The following is a 13,145-nucleotide window of genomic DNA, read 5'->3' as shown; positions in this document are numbered from 1 at the left end:
GAGAGGGGGGGGGGGGGGGGTGTATAACTCATTGTCAATGTGTCATTGCTCCTATTAAATCAGGGACTCTCTGTATACCTTGCTAGATAAATGTCTCTATTTTTGGGTGAGTGTGTATATTAAATATTAGAAAAGTTTTGGGTGTGGGTTTTAGGGTTTGGTACTGTGAATTTCTTAATGGACTAGAATATTAAAATTAAAGTGACATTAAACCCTCAGATTTCTTAACATAAACCAATACATGCGCCTTACTGTAATCCATGGTTGTTTCCCTTCGCTTTGCTGCTCTTGCTTTTAAATCCTCATGTCTTCTCATGCTGGGGGAGAACTTCCCTTTGCAGCTGAGTGCCTCTTTCTGTAGTGCTGGCTCAGGTTGTAAACCTTCACACAGACACCATGTATCCATTCCAGAGACAAGGCAGTCTGCTGCAACACAGAAGTTCTCCCCCAGCATGAGAACAGATACAGATTTAAAAGGAAGAGCAGCAAAGAGAAGGGAAACAACCATGGATTACAGTAAGGCGCACATTACAGTATTGTTTTATGTTAAAAAAATCTGAGGGTTTAATGTCACTTTAAGCTTTAAAAGTGTATGCATAGCCTACTTTTTTATTTTTATTTTTTTTTATTTTAGATTTAGGACTGGGTTGGGAAGGATTAGACAGGTTTTTACTGGTAACAACTATCCAAGGAGGGGAATTCCCCTGACTTAGCAATGATTTTCTTTTCCTTTTCTGTTGCATCAGCAACATAGAAAGTGAAGGGCAATCTCCCCAATGTACGGAGAAAGCAAAACATTAACTGATGGGACTTTCAACCTTCCCTGCTCTATCCAAAACCGAAAAAAAACAAAACAAAAATGTGGCTGTAGATACACTTTAAGCTGAGCAAAGGTCAGATCCGCTTTTGCTCCCGTCTTCCTCACAAAACGTTCTCACTGTGATGAAACTTTACAATGTTTACAGGGACAACATGTCAATATTTGTATTTAAAATAAATGCTATTTTGTAATACAATGGCGTGCAGCTTGTCGTGAATCATTATTATTTGCATTAAAAAAAACAAAGGCTGATTCTGGGTCAGTTCCTCAAGTGGAGAATATTTTAGGTTAAGGTGAGCTGTATAAAATTTCTACTTTACAATTCCTTCCCCCCCGGCTATGCAACATGGTGTGTGGACTTCAATGCTGAGCTGCTGCATATATGGCTGCATGTTTCTGAGCTGAGGCTGGGGTTATACCATTTCAAGGACCATATCTGGAATGCAGTGCATTGTGTTTTTGCGGCGGTTTTACTGCGATTTTGCAGCGTTCCGATGCTGTTTTTTTTCTTCTTAAGCTTAAAATGGGCTCTCAGGTGCGTTTCAGACCAGACAAAATGAGACATGCAGTATTTTTCTGGTCTGGAACCGACTGGGCTGGTGTAAACAGAGGCCAGAAATAGCATAGGGATACATTTTGGGTCCGCAAACAATCTGGTCTGGAGATGATCTGTATGTGGTGTGAATGGGCCCTGAGAGCGCACTCACTCAGCACTCTCAGCACAGTGAATGACCTGCCACCAACAGCTCCTGGCCTCCGTTTACGATGGGGAGCCATTAGGACGGGGGCCCCTGTCATAGCCAATCACATGATCAGGAAGCTTGCCTGAGACTCCGACATTGAGAATGCCTTAAAAGGGCCAGTGGCATGGGGTTAACTCCGACCTCTACTGAATTGTGCACATAAAGCCATGTTAACAGTCTTGATGTGATGAAGACAACTCAGAGCAGAAATATCAGTCAAAATAATTAGAGCACATTAAAAGTTAAAATACAAAAAGCAGCTTTTATGGTATATTCACCTTCATACTGAAGCTGTCAAATGCAGTACTTTTATTCCACCACTAGATGTCCTCAGTCTTCCAGGTTAAATGATGGCCAGCATCATTCAACCCATTTCATATGAGCACAGACTGATCCATGGTCTGCGATTGGGCCACAGAAGAGCAGCACAGCTCTCTCCTCCTATCAGCATGTTCTTTGCGAGCACATGAACAGATTGGCCTCCTGTGCCGCTTCTCGCTCCCCAAGTCTGAGTTCTGCTGTACGGGTACTGGAAGTGGCTGGTAGCAAGCCAAATTTTCATATTTCAAAATATGCACTTAATGATGTATTACATGAATACAGAGCTATATTACGTTGGGGTCTTTTATATCTGCCTTGTGTTCATCTTCAACTTTCCTGAAGGGAATACTGCTTTGAGGCTCCATCCTATACCAGTAATAGCAAAAAGTTTCCCAGCACACTCACCAGCCAGCATGCAAAAAAACTTGTCTCACCGCTAAGGTTAAAAACAGAGGTTTAGATACACGCGTTCTGCAGAAAATGTAAAAGCCGCACAGCCGCGCCAAGGCACCTCTATATAGTGTGGTCCTAACTCTAAACTATGAGAGTCTCCATCTTGGAGCACATGGAGCAAAAGATCAAATTGGGTGCAGGTTTGTCAGGAGGAAGCCCAACCTCCCTTAAAAGGCACAGGTACGCATAAGGGATCCCGCACATCACAACGACAGCCGAGACCCCCCATGATCTTTTGCCATATGTGCTCCAAGAGGGAGACTCTGATAGTTTAGAGTTAGGACCGCACTATAAGAGGTGCCTTGGCGCGGCTGTGCGGCTTTCACATTTTCTGCAGAACGCGTGTATCTAAACCTCTGTTTTTAACCTTAGCGGTGAGACAAGTTTTTTTACATGCTGGCTGGTGAGTGTGCTGGGAAACTTTTTGCTATTACTGTTTAAAGCCCTTCCATGTGCACCACGCTGTAAAGCTGGCAACAAATTGATGAGTGCGTTTGCCATTTGTTTTGCTTGTCCATCCTATACCAGCCACATAACCAAAAATCCTTGAAAGGATTCTTCCATCCTCTTTTAGAGCTGCTTTAGGTCTTAATTTACAATATATATTTCCACTTTAGTCTCTTTTCCAGAAGCGCGGATTATCCATTTCACATAACCAAAAAGCCTAGGCATTTGATCACATGGCCTTTGCTGAAAAGGGAGGATCAGGAGTTCATGTTGGTTTATCCTTCCCTTTAGCAGAGATCACATGGCCAAATGTCTAGGCTTTCAGATCTTAAATATATTATATTTGGCATTCTAGGATCCATATCAGCAGGACACGAGGAGAGAGAGACCCATATACCCCAAACCAATACACACTCACATGGTAATGTTTATCGGGCTCCTGAGACTAAACTCTTATATGTTATTTGTGATCAAGTGCCCTCTAGTGGGTAAATTTGATTACTACAATTTGTATGGGAACACAGCAGCGTAAGGATGGATTCGCAGCTGTCCTTTCCGAAGCAATAAGGTAACGCGTCTTATGTCACATGTTAATGCACATCGCGGTAAGGATCCCCATTTGGATGAATGATCTGCGAATGCACAAGTAGGAAAATTACATCGCAGAGCACTACTGTGCTTGGTAGTGTGTTACCATGCTTTGTAGTGTCTTGCAATGCATATACATTGGAGGTGCGTTAGGTCAATGAGCTGTGGCGCCATTGACAATAAATAGCACCACAAGATGTACATGAACCCACAACGCACTTCAATGGAGAGGTGAATATGAATAAAGGTGTGAATAGATTTGCTGGTGCTCCCCCTAGTGCAGGGGTGGGATACCTCCACAATCCAGCTGTGGTGAAACTGCAAACCCAATCATGCCTCTGCGAGTCATGCCCATGGCTGTCAGAATCCTGCAATGTCCCCTGGGACTTGTAGTTCCACAACAACTGGAGTGCTGAGGTTGCACTAGTGGCTTTCAGTTTATAGTATTTCTTAAAAGCCCCTCCCCTTTCGGTAATTGCATACCTTAAGGTGGAACCTACTCTTCGTATTCCTTTTAGTGGCTTTCAATATGTCAAGCCAAGCAATTAGCATCCAAGCTGAATGATCACTGCAATTTCACAATAAGGAGAAAGCACAGTATGTGATTCCTCTTCTAGTCGAATGTTCTTCATTAGGTATTTTCAATCAGAGCAAAGCAAATGGGGAAAATACATCATCATGGCCACTAGATGGAGCCGAGGATCATAAGAAACAAATATATGTTAGTAATGAGATACAACGTTACGATTCAAGAAATCGCAGGGAATTAGCATATAAATGTAACCATTGCTGTACCTGTAGTATCAATGGTTACATTTAAATGCTCATTCCCTCTATGGTTGCAACATTGTATCTCATTACTAAGTATTTATTTCCCAGAACCTTTTTCACCAGAACAGACAGGTGTGAATCCAGCCTCACCTTGGTGTGCTCACATACAAATAGCAGTCAGTCATCAGAGGGCAGTTGATAAGAAGTAACATACAAGAGTTTCGTCTCATGAGCCAGAGAAACATTACCATGCGAGTGTGTAATGATTTGGCTACAGGGTATATGGGTCTCTCTTCTCTTTGTTCTGTATGAATAGATCCATTGAACATCAATTGTATGCAAATGATTTGAGGGAATGATAAAGGACTATATTGAAGAATTTGCCTGTGGTAATGAGATCATGGAGTAACAAGCGGAATGGATTCATGAAAGATAGTTCTCGTCATACCAACGTTTTAGGAGTTCTATGAGAAGGTGGGTAACAATCTAGAGGGAGGAAAGCGAGTGGACGCCGTGTACCAAGATTTTACAAAAGCATTTGATACAGTATCACATACACACCTAATACACAAGCTACAGGCTATGGGCATTGATGAACCGTGTGTACATGGATAGAGAACGGGCTACAGAAACGTGTCCCGAGAGTTTCGAAAATGGCTTATTTTCTAAGTGGTCATTGGTTGGGAGTGGCGTGCCTCAGGGTGGTGTCTTAGGGTCAATGCTATTTAACCTGTTAATTAATGACATTGGGTAGGGATGCACGGATACCATTTTTTCAAGACCAAGTCAGAGTACCAATACTTTTCCTCGCCTATACCAATGACCAATACTTTCCTTTAGGGTCATGTGACCGTTTTTCTAAAAAACAGTATAGACTAAAATGATTTTAGGACAGTAGTGAAGTTTCAGGGCCCGGTCGCAGCTGCAAACACTGTGATCCTGGTAGTTCTGCCACTGACTCAAAGCTGTAGAGGGACTACAAATCCCAGCAATACATTATACAGCAATGGAGAATACCATCAGCTATAGAGGACTACAAATCCCAGCCATACATTATACAGCAATGCCGAATGGCAACCGGCTATAGAGGACTACAAATTACAGCAATACAATACACAGCAATGCAGAATAATATGAAGCTACATACTCTATGCTGCTACGGGGTGTTGGCCTGATGTCTCCAGCGGAGGATCTCAGGAAGGCTGTGCTGGGTGTCAGAAGAGCTTTGCAGAATCTCGCAAGGGGTCCAGAGGATCTCGAGGGTGAGTGCGGGAGGCGGGGTTTCCCAGGAAGGAGGAGGAGATGTGCGACCGATGCTGTAAAACAGGCGCCGTGTGGTTCACAGGAAGGCTGCCGAGATCCACAGCAAGTGCGGGACCCTCAGGCAGCCACTTCCATTTAAAAATTTTAAGCGCCGGCATCGGCATTTCATATTGGGGCATTTTCACAAGTATGAGTACTCGTGAAAGTGCCCAGTATTGGCACCAGTATCGGTATTGGAGCATCCCTAATATTGGGGTTCTAATTCATAGGCATGTATCAATGTTTGCTGATACCAAAATTTGTATGGCAACAATTCAGGAAGACGTAGATAAAATAGAAGAGCAGCAACTACATGGCACATGAGGTTTAGTATTGAAATGTAAACGTAACGTAAAGTTATGCATTTTGGTATTCAGAATCTGAACGCAAGCTACTCATTAATGGGAGGTCTACTGGGGAAATCCAAGGGGGAAAAAAGATTTGGGAGTCCTTGCTGACAGCAGACTTAGTAACAGTAAGCAATCCCAGATGGCACCAAATAAAGAAAGCTGACTTAAAAGGAGAACTATGGGGTTAAGGCTTTTCCCCATAGTTCTCCTTAGGGTAATGGGAGGACACAAACTAGCGTCCTCCCGTCACCCTAAGCTCAGTATACCGCGAGCTACAGCTATATACTGAGACGCCGCAGCTGAAGCGGATCCCGACAATTATGCCGGGATACGCCCAGCTGCGTGAGTGACAGCTAGCTCTGCCTATCTAGAGGCATGGCCCAGGATCCGCCAACCACCCCCCACCTCGAAAGGACAAATTAGCAGTGCATGCCACCCCCCACCCCACCCCCCCTAGTGACCATTCCCTGACAGAGACCCTTCCACTCCCCTACATCTCCCATCCACAGAACACCATGTACCCTGTAAACTGCAAAATGAATCCACAGCATTTTGTGAATGGGCAAGGGGAGAGGAAAAGGGATGGTAGACGACAGGATCCCTTCATTGTCATAGAGCCGCAGCCCTCTTACAATGCACTGCCTGTGGGTACAAATCCACAAATTCTACAGTAAAGGGACCAAGATGGGCATTTATCACCTCACTTTTATTTTCGCCTCATGAATTTATATAAATGTCTGTGGATGGAGTTCTGCTTTAAAAGGAAAGCACAGTCAGGCAACTAGTATTTTCCGAAGGAAGTTGGCAATGGCAGCCCCATACGTTTCTCATGAGAGGGTCACTTATAGATGTGCACAATTATGGAAGATGCGCAAATTTACAATTGGCAGAAAAAAAATTTATTTGTCCACCAGATGGCAGCAAAGTCTAATCTGCAACTTCCACAACCGCATGAGAAGCCGCACACACAAGCAGATTCCCTCTACCAATGCATGCATCGCGCAGAGGAGCCTTCCTACAACAGAAGGTATTTACAACCTCATCCAATCACAAATCCTACAAATATGGGGATTTATCATTTTAGGAAAGTGGGTGGAGCCATGGAAATAATATATTTATGCCCCAGTGTCCAACTATATAACCAGAACTGAGGGTTTAAAGTACTGCTATAGTCATTTATTCCTAACTGTATACACATGTTTCAGGCACATTGGCCATCATCAGTGCAGTGCACGTAAACCAGTAAAGCTGGCCACACACCTTACAATTATCTGCAGATTTTCTGTGGTCAGATGGAAAAGGTTAAACCTGGTGAGCAACACAGAGTATGTAGCTTCATATTGTTCTGCACTGTTGTATAATATAATGCTGGGATTTGTAGTCCTTTTATAGCTGATGGTATTTTGTGTTGCTGTACAATGGATTGCTGGGATTTGTAGCTCTCTATAGTTGGTATTATTCTGCATTGCTGTATAGTGTATTGCTGGGATTGGTAGTCATCTATAGCTGGTGATATTCTGCATTGCTGTATAACGGATTGCCTGTAGTCCTTCTACAGCTTGGAGTCAGTGGCAGAACTACCAGCCCTTGTGCTCCACCACTGTCCAAAAATCATTAGTATGAATTGTTTTAGAAAAACGGTCACATGACATAAAAAAAAAAAAAGAGGTTATCGGTAATTGGCATCGGCTCTTGAAAAAAATGGTATCGGTACATCCCTACCCCAAACAATGATATATTTTCTGAAAGCAGAGCCCCTGTAGAATATTGCACAAAGGTTTATCAAGCCAATATTTTTAAGATATAAGTCAATAAAATTAACTTTAATGAACTGAAACAGAATATAATGCCCCAATTTATGGTAAAATATAAAAAGATGGGCCCATAGGCAAAGTTTTAAAAGCTTTTACCGCTCATCAATTTAGTGTTAACAGTGATTGATGGACCTAGAATTATTGCTCTCACTCCCATATACAAGATGTGTGGCGCAATACAGGCAATCAAGCATAGGATTGTGTTACAAGTGATCTGGGCAGCTGTAGAGCCACTCAGATCACTTGTACAAAACCACCATCGCCTGCAGCAGCCATGATTTTGGTATAACCACTTCATTATATTAGGGCTGTGGAAATTAAAGATTAATTTCTCGATTAATCGTTAAACTTTTTAATCGATTAAAATTATTTTGATCGCTAATGAAAACACCCCCCTCTCCGCCGGTTTCTGGGAGTCCCGACGTCGATGTCCGTGACATCACTGGACTCCTCCCCCCTTCCCCAAGTGGCTCTGTCGGCTAACGAAGGGAAGGGGGGAGGAGTCCGGTGACATCGATGTTCATGACAGCTAACGAAGGGAAGGGGGAGGAGTCCGGTGGCGTCGATGTCCGTGATGCCACCGGACTCCTCCCCCTTCATTAGCCGACGGAGCCACTTGGGCCGGTGAGTTTGCCCAAGAAACTTTCTACACGAGCGCCAGCCAAGGCATTGGCCTATACACATACAGCACAGCGATGAAGTAATACAATGAACTAGGATCACACTAATCCAGCACGTTATTATTCTGAGTTGCCCCACTCAAGCGGCGGCCATATTGAGTGGGGCACGTGAGATTAATAACGTGCTGGATTAGTGTGATCCTAGTTCATTTTATGACTTCATTGCTGTGCTGTACGTGTATAGGCCAATGTAGTTGGATCTGTATGTGCATTATAATTAATCAAAATGAATCGATTAATCGAACTAAATCGATTAAAACATTTTTCAATTAATCAAACACGAAAATTTTAATCATTACCAGCCCTACATTATATACATATGGCGGTCCTGAGGTATTTAAAGCGAAGCCAACACAAATTTGAGCCTCTTCTCTAAGGTGCTCCAGCCCATGATCACACTCTGAAGTAATCAAGTACAATGCAGGGCCAGCAGTGATGATGAATAAAGTCACTCAGCCAGTAAATTAAGGCGAGTGCAAGATACCTGCTGCAGCTTCAGAGGGTTGTGTGTTGATGCAAGTTTACAAGGAATTGGGAGTCAGCAAGTGAGCTACAAGTGTGGGGAATAAAAAGGTAAAGCTGGAGGAAATCACCCTCTGACCGGAAGTTCCAGTATCGGGGGAAGGTAGTAGATTATTTGGGTAAGTACGAGTACTCGCCCAAATACTCAGTATCGGCACCGATACTAGCGTCGGTGAATCCCTAATCTATGTGTCAATGAAAGACATACTGATAGAGTGGAACGCGGTGTGCTGATCGCCTCGTTACTTCTTCGTGTTCAATATGGCGCCATTTCAGCACCTGCCAAAGCTACACACTGCGATGTCAGTTTGGAGTGCGATGGGATACCCCCAACATTCTGTTCCTGTCTTCCAAAAAAACTGTTCCTGCGTTGTCACCTTGACATACTGGCTTCTGATGGAAACTAGAAGTTGCCGTCTTAACACACATCAGACAGACATGGTCCACTGTTGTCACCATCAGGAAACCCGCCCCCGAGAAATGTCGTACAGACAACCGCTGGATTGCATATAGACAAGAAGCGGCTGCAAAGAGGCTGAAGAAGGTTAGCAGCACTTCGATGCAACAAAAGGATAAAACCAAACAAGTTTTTCATCAAATTATAGATTTTGTTTTATGATACATGGTGCTTACTATGAGGTGAGTGAAAAGCACTCCCCCTCATAGTCCTCCTTTAACAATCTAAAATCTCATTCAGTTAGTATTTGGATCTCAGTCAACAGTTGCTGACATCCCGGATGGCTCACTTGTTATGGATGTGACTCCCCATGTGACAGCTGATTCCAGCAGGAAGCCTTTTATTTAACACAGGGAGATGTGGAGAAAAAAGCATCCACCCACTAACAAACCACATGAGCACTTCCTCAGATTTATTTACAAGGCAGCGCGGAGAAAGAGGACTCTTTTAAATAACAAGGAGCTTATGTTGCAGCGGCCCATTAACACACAAGGACCGGGCACACTGAGCTGATGATGGATGGAGAGTCATTCTTGGCTGAGTGACACACAGGGATAAACTCTCTATTATGTGCATGTTAATGTGTAAGCCAAACTCATGGCTAATTCTCCCCGAGTAACAATCACCGCCATGAATGGGAGTCAATGTATGACTGGAGTTTAACTCATTTCTAGCTGCGGCAGGTGACGCATTCCTACCCTAAATCACACAATTATAACTCAGAGACAAAGAGAATAGGTATATCATAGCCAACTCTGGGCAATACAAGAGCCCCATCTCGCCTCCCCCTAGCTGACTGCTGGCATAGAAAATACAACTATTTAGAACATATTTTTTTACTTATCTAAAGCCAAAGTCATGTGACCTTTGGGCCCCAAACTTCTGTTTACATCTGGCAGGGTCCTTCTTTGAGTGTGGCCTTTGGGTTCCACACCTTCTGTTTACATCTGGCAGGGTCCTTCTTCGAGTGTGGCCTTTGGGTCCCCCACCTTCTGCTTACATCTGGCAGAGTCCTTCTTTGAATGTGACCTCTGGGTTCTGAACCTTCTGTTTACATCCGGCGGGGTCCTTCAAGTGTGAGTGTGACCTTAGGGTTCCACACCTTCTGTTTATATTCGGCAGGGTCCTTTTGACTATAGCCTTTGGGTCCCGAACCTTCCGTTTACATGAGGTGGGGTCCTTCAAGTGTGACCTTTGGGTTCCACACATTCTGTTTACATTCGGCACTGTCCTTTTGAGTGTTGCCTTTGGGTCCCAAACCTTCTGTTTACATCAGGCAGGGTCCTTCTTTGGGTATTCATGTCACTGTCTGCATGATGTGGACACTTCATGTTGGTGGCGGCGACACTTTCAGCGGCAGGGTCCTCACAGAGGACTTTCAGAGGCATGGGGGCAGTGAGGCGACTGGTCCTCAAAGAGACAACAAGCTGGGGAAAGTTCAAAGTCCCCAGGGCAGGAAATCCACTTTGCTGACAGGGGAAATTGTGAGTATGAGAGACATTAGAATGCGGGATGGGTTAGGGACATGAATTTGTGAACACCACTGATGAAAAAGTTAATGTGTAAATTACCTTGGGGTCTTAAGTATGGCTGTGCAAACAGATTGGAAAATCTCTGTTTACACCTAGGCGTTTTGTTGCTCAAAGCTAAGTGCGACAAAACGCTTAACAACAAAAAATCCCATTCATTTCTATGGCCCCTATTCACACGTGAGCATTTTGTCGCTTGCAAATGTACACGAGGTGCTTTTTGGCAGATTACAGCGCTTTTGGCCCCCATAGACTTTAACGGGAAATGCATGAAAATGTGCTGAAAGGCTGTCACCTAGGTGAGAATGCAGCCTCAGCGAGGTGCCCCCTACAGCCGCCCTAAAGTGGGCCACCCCTACTCCATGTAAAAATGTGTAAAAACAATCAAATATAAAAAGTTTCACATATCCACCACCCAGCGCGACACCGCTCCTCCACGGCTACCGCTGATCATTCAAGGGTATCATGTCATATCTATGCTATGGGCCCTATAATAAACATTGATGCATCAAAAAATGGAAGCCCCAATGAAGGGGGTCTCTTAGAAGTCTTAAATGTGTTGGCTTGTTTAAGGATCCTTTGACAATATCTGGACTTTGTCACTTGTCCAGCACTCTTGTCCTATTGAAAAAAAAAAGGAAAGGAGGTTCTAAAAACAAAATATAAAAGTTCTGCTGGAGTCCAAAATGAAGAAATTAAATGACTAACCCCCCCTTGGCCGAGTCTCCTAATGTGCATTTATTTGCTTCTTGTATCCTCTAGCCAAACCCCGAGGGTGTTAAATTATTTTTTTTCCATACATTTTGTTTGTCAATGCACAACAGTTGCAGTGAGCCCGGAAAATCCCTGTGCTCGGCACTGCGGTGTAAATCACTTCAATTAAAAGGTAACTAAATTTATTTTCGGCGAGCCGCGCTTGGCGACATACTAGAAGAATTGAGCTAAAGCTTCTTAGTTTCCCCGGGGGGACGCCATTCGAGTACGAGGCAAAACTTAATTAAAAAATACTAATACTTCATTACACATATAAGGACAGGAATCCGACACAGCGTGCGGCTTGTTTGGGACGTTTGCCAGTATTTGCTAATAAGAAGAGCCGTCTTTGTGCATTATTCCCAGAAACAATGTCTGCCCCACTTTGTGCTTACGGAAAACATGAAGAAATATCTTTGACATGAGTAGGCATTTCCTGAATGTCTCCCAAGCACAACTTTATTTTTTGAACATTAACATCATCCCTTTGGTTTTGGTCATGGAGACATCCATCACTTGTGTGGAGATGGATATTGTTATCGATATACGGTAGATGTAACCTCTTACAATGTTTGTGAATGGAATTAGTTTTCTCTTGCCAATGGATTGAGTTGTCCATTGTTTATCTGTTTGATAATGGATATAGGATATACGATTTATATTAGTCTTAGGGGGAGAGGGAAGGCAATGAAAGGGTTTTGAAGATTGATGGGTTCGTAGTTTTCACCCTTTATAAGTGTTTTGCAATGTTCATCATTTATACTATGGAAATAGTTGGAGTTTTTGCCTTTAAAAAAAAAGTCATATGCGTGTGAAGAAAATCCTTATCCTTCCGTCCTTTTTATCAACCCTGACAAAATGTATCAAATGGAGGAACCTGGTGGAATAAACTTGGCCATCCATAGCAAAAAATAAAAAAATCAAGTAAAAGTGTGGTTTGTGACTTCCTTTCTAATGGAAGACATGTGGCACACAAACTCAGATGGGCTCTGGATGCATGCACTAGGGGTTGGCAGTACTCCATGTTTGCCAGCTCTGGAGTGTCTCCAGCTTCAGCTCTAGGCTTCTAAGAAAACTTTCAGCTCCAGAAACTCCAGAGCTTATCCTACATTTCCATCCCCAGCTTTGCCCAAACATTCCCAACTCTAGAGCTTCTCCAACATCCCCATCTCAAGCACCAGAGCCGCTCCAACATCCCTGTCTACAGCGCCAAAACCAATCCAACATCCCCGTCTCCAGCTCCAAAGCCGCTTTAATATTCCCATCTCTTATTCCCATCTCCAGAGCCACTCCAACATCCCCATCTCCAGCTCCAAAGCCGCTTTAACATTCCCATCTCTTATTCCCATCTCCATAGCTGCTCCAACATCCCCATCTCCAGAGCCACTCCAACATCCCCGTCTCCAGCTCTAGAGGCACCTGCTTCTTTCAGAGGCCAGAATACTCAATATGGGTTAGCGTGTACAGAATCTCTCACGGTATTTAATTGTTAAGGCCACGCCATTGTCTCCTTTCACAACGGTAATGTCCCGTTCCACATTCCTCTGCACACATGCTTTGACTGCTCGTTTATCAGTCCCATGAGATATCACACT

This window comes from Nanorana parkeri, unplaced genomic scaffold, assembly GCF_000935625.1.
Source record: "Nanorana parkeri isolate BGI_ZX_2015 unplaced genomic scaffold, ASM93562v1 scaffold10, whole genome shotgun sequence".
Lineage (NCBI taxonomy): Eukaryota > Metazoa > Chordata > Amphibia > Anura > Dicroglossidae > Nanorana > Nanorana parkeri.
Note: the sequence above shows the minus strand (reverse complement) of the source record.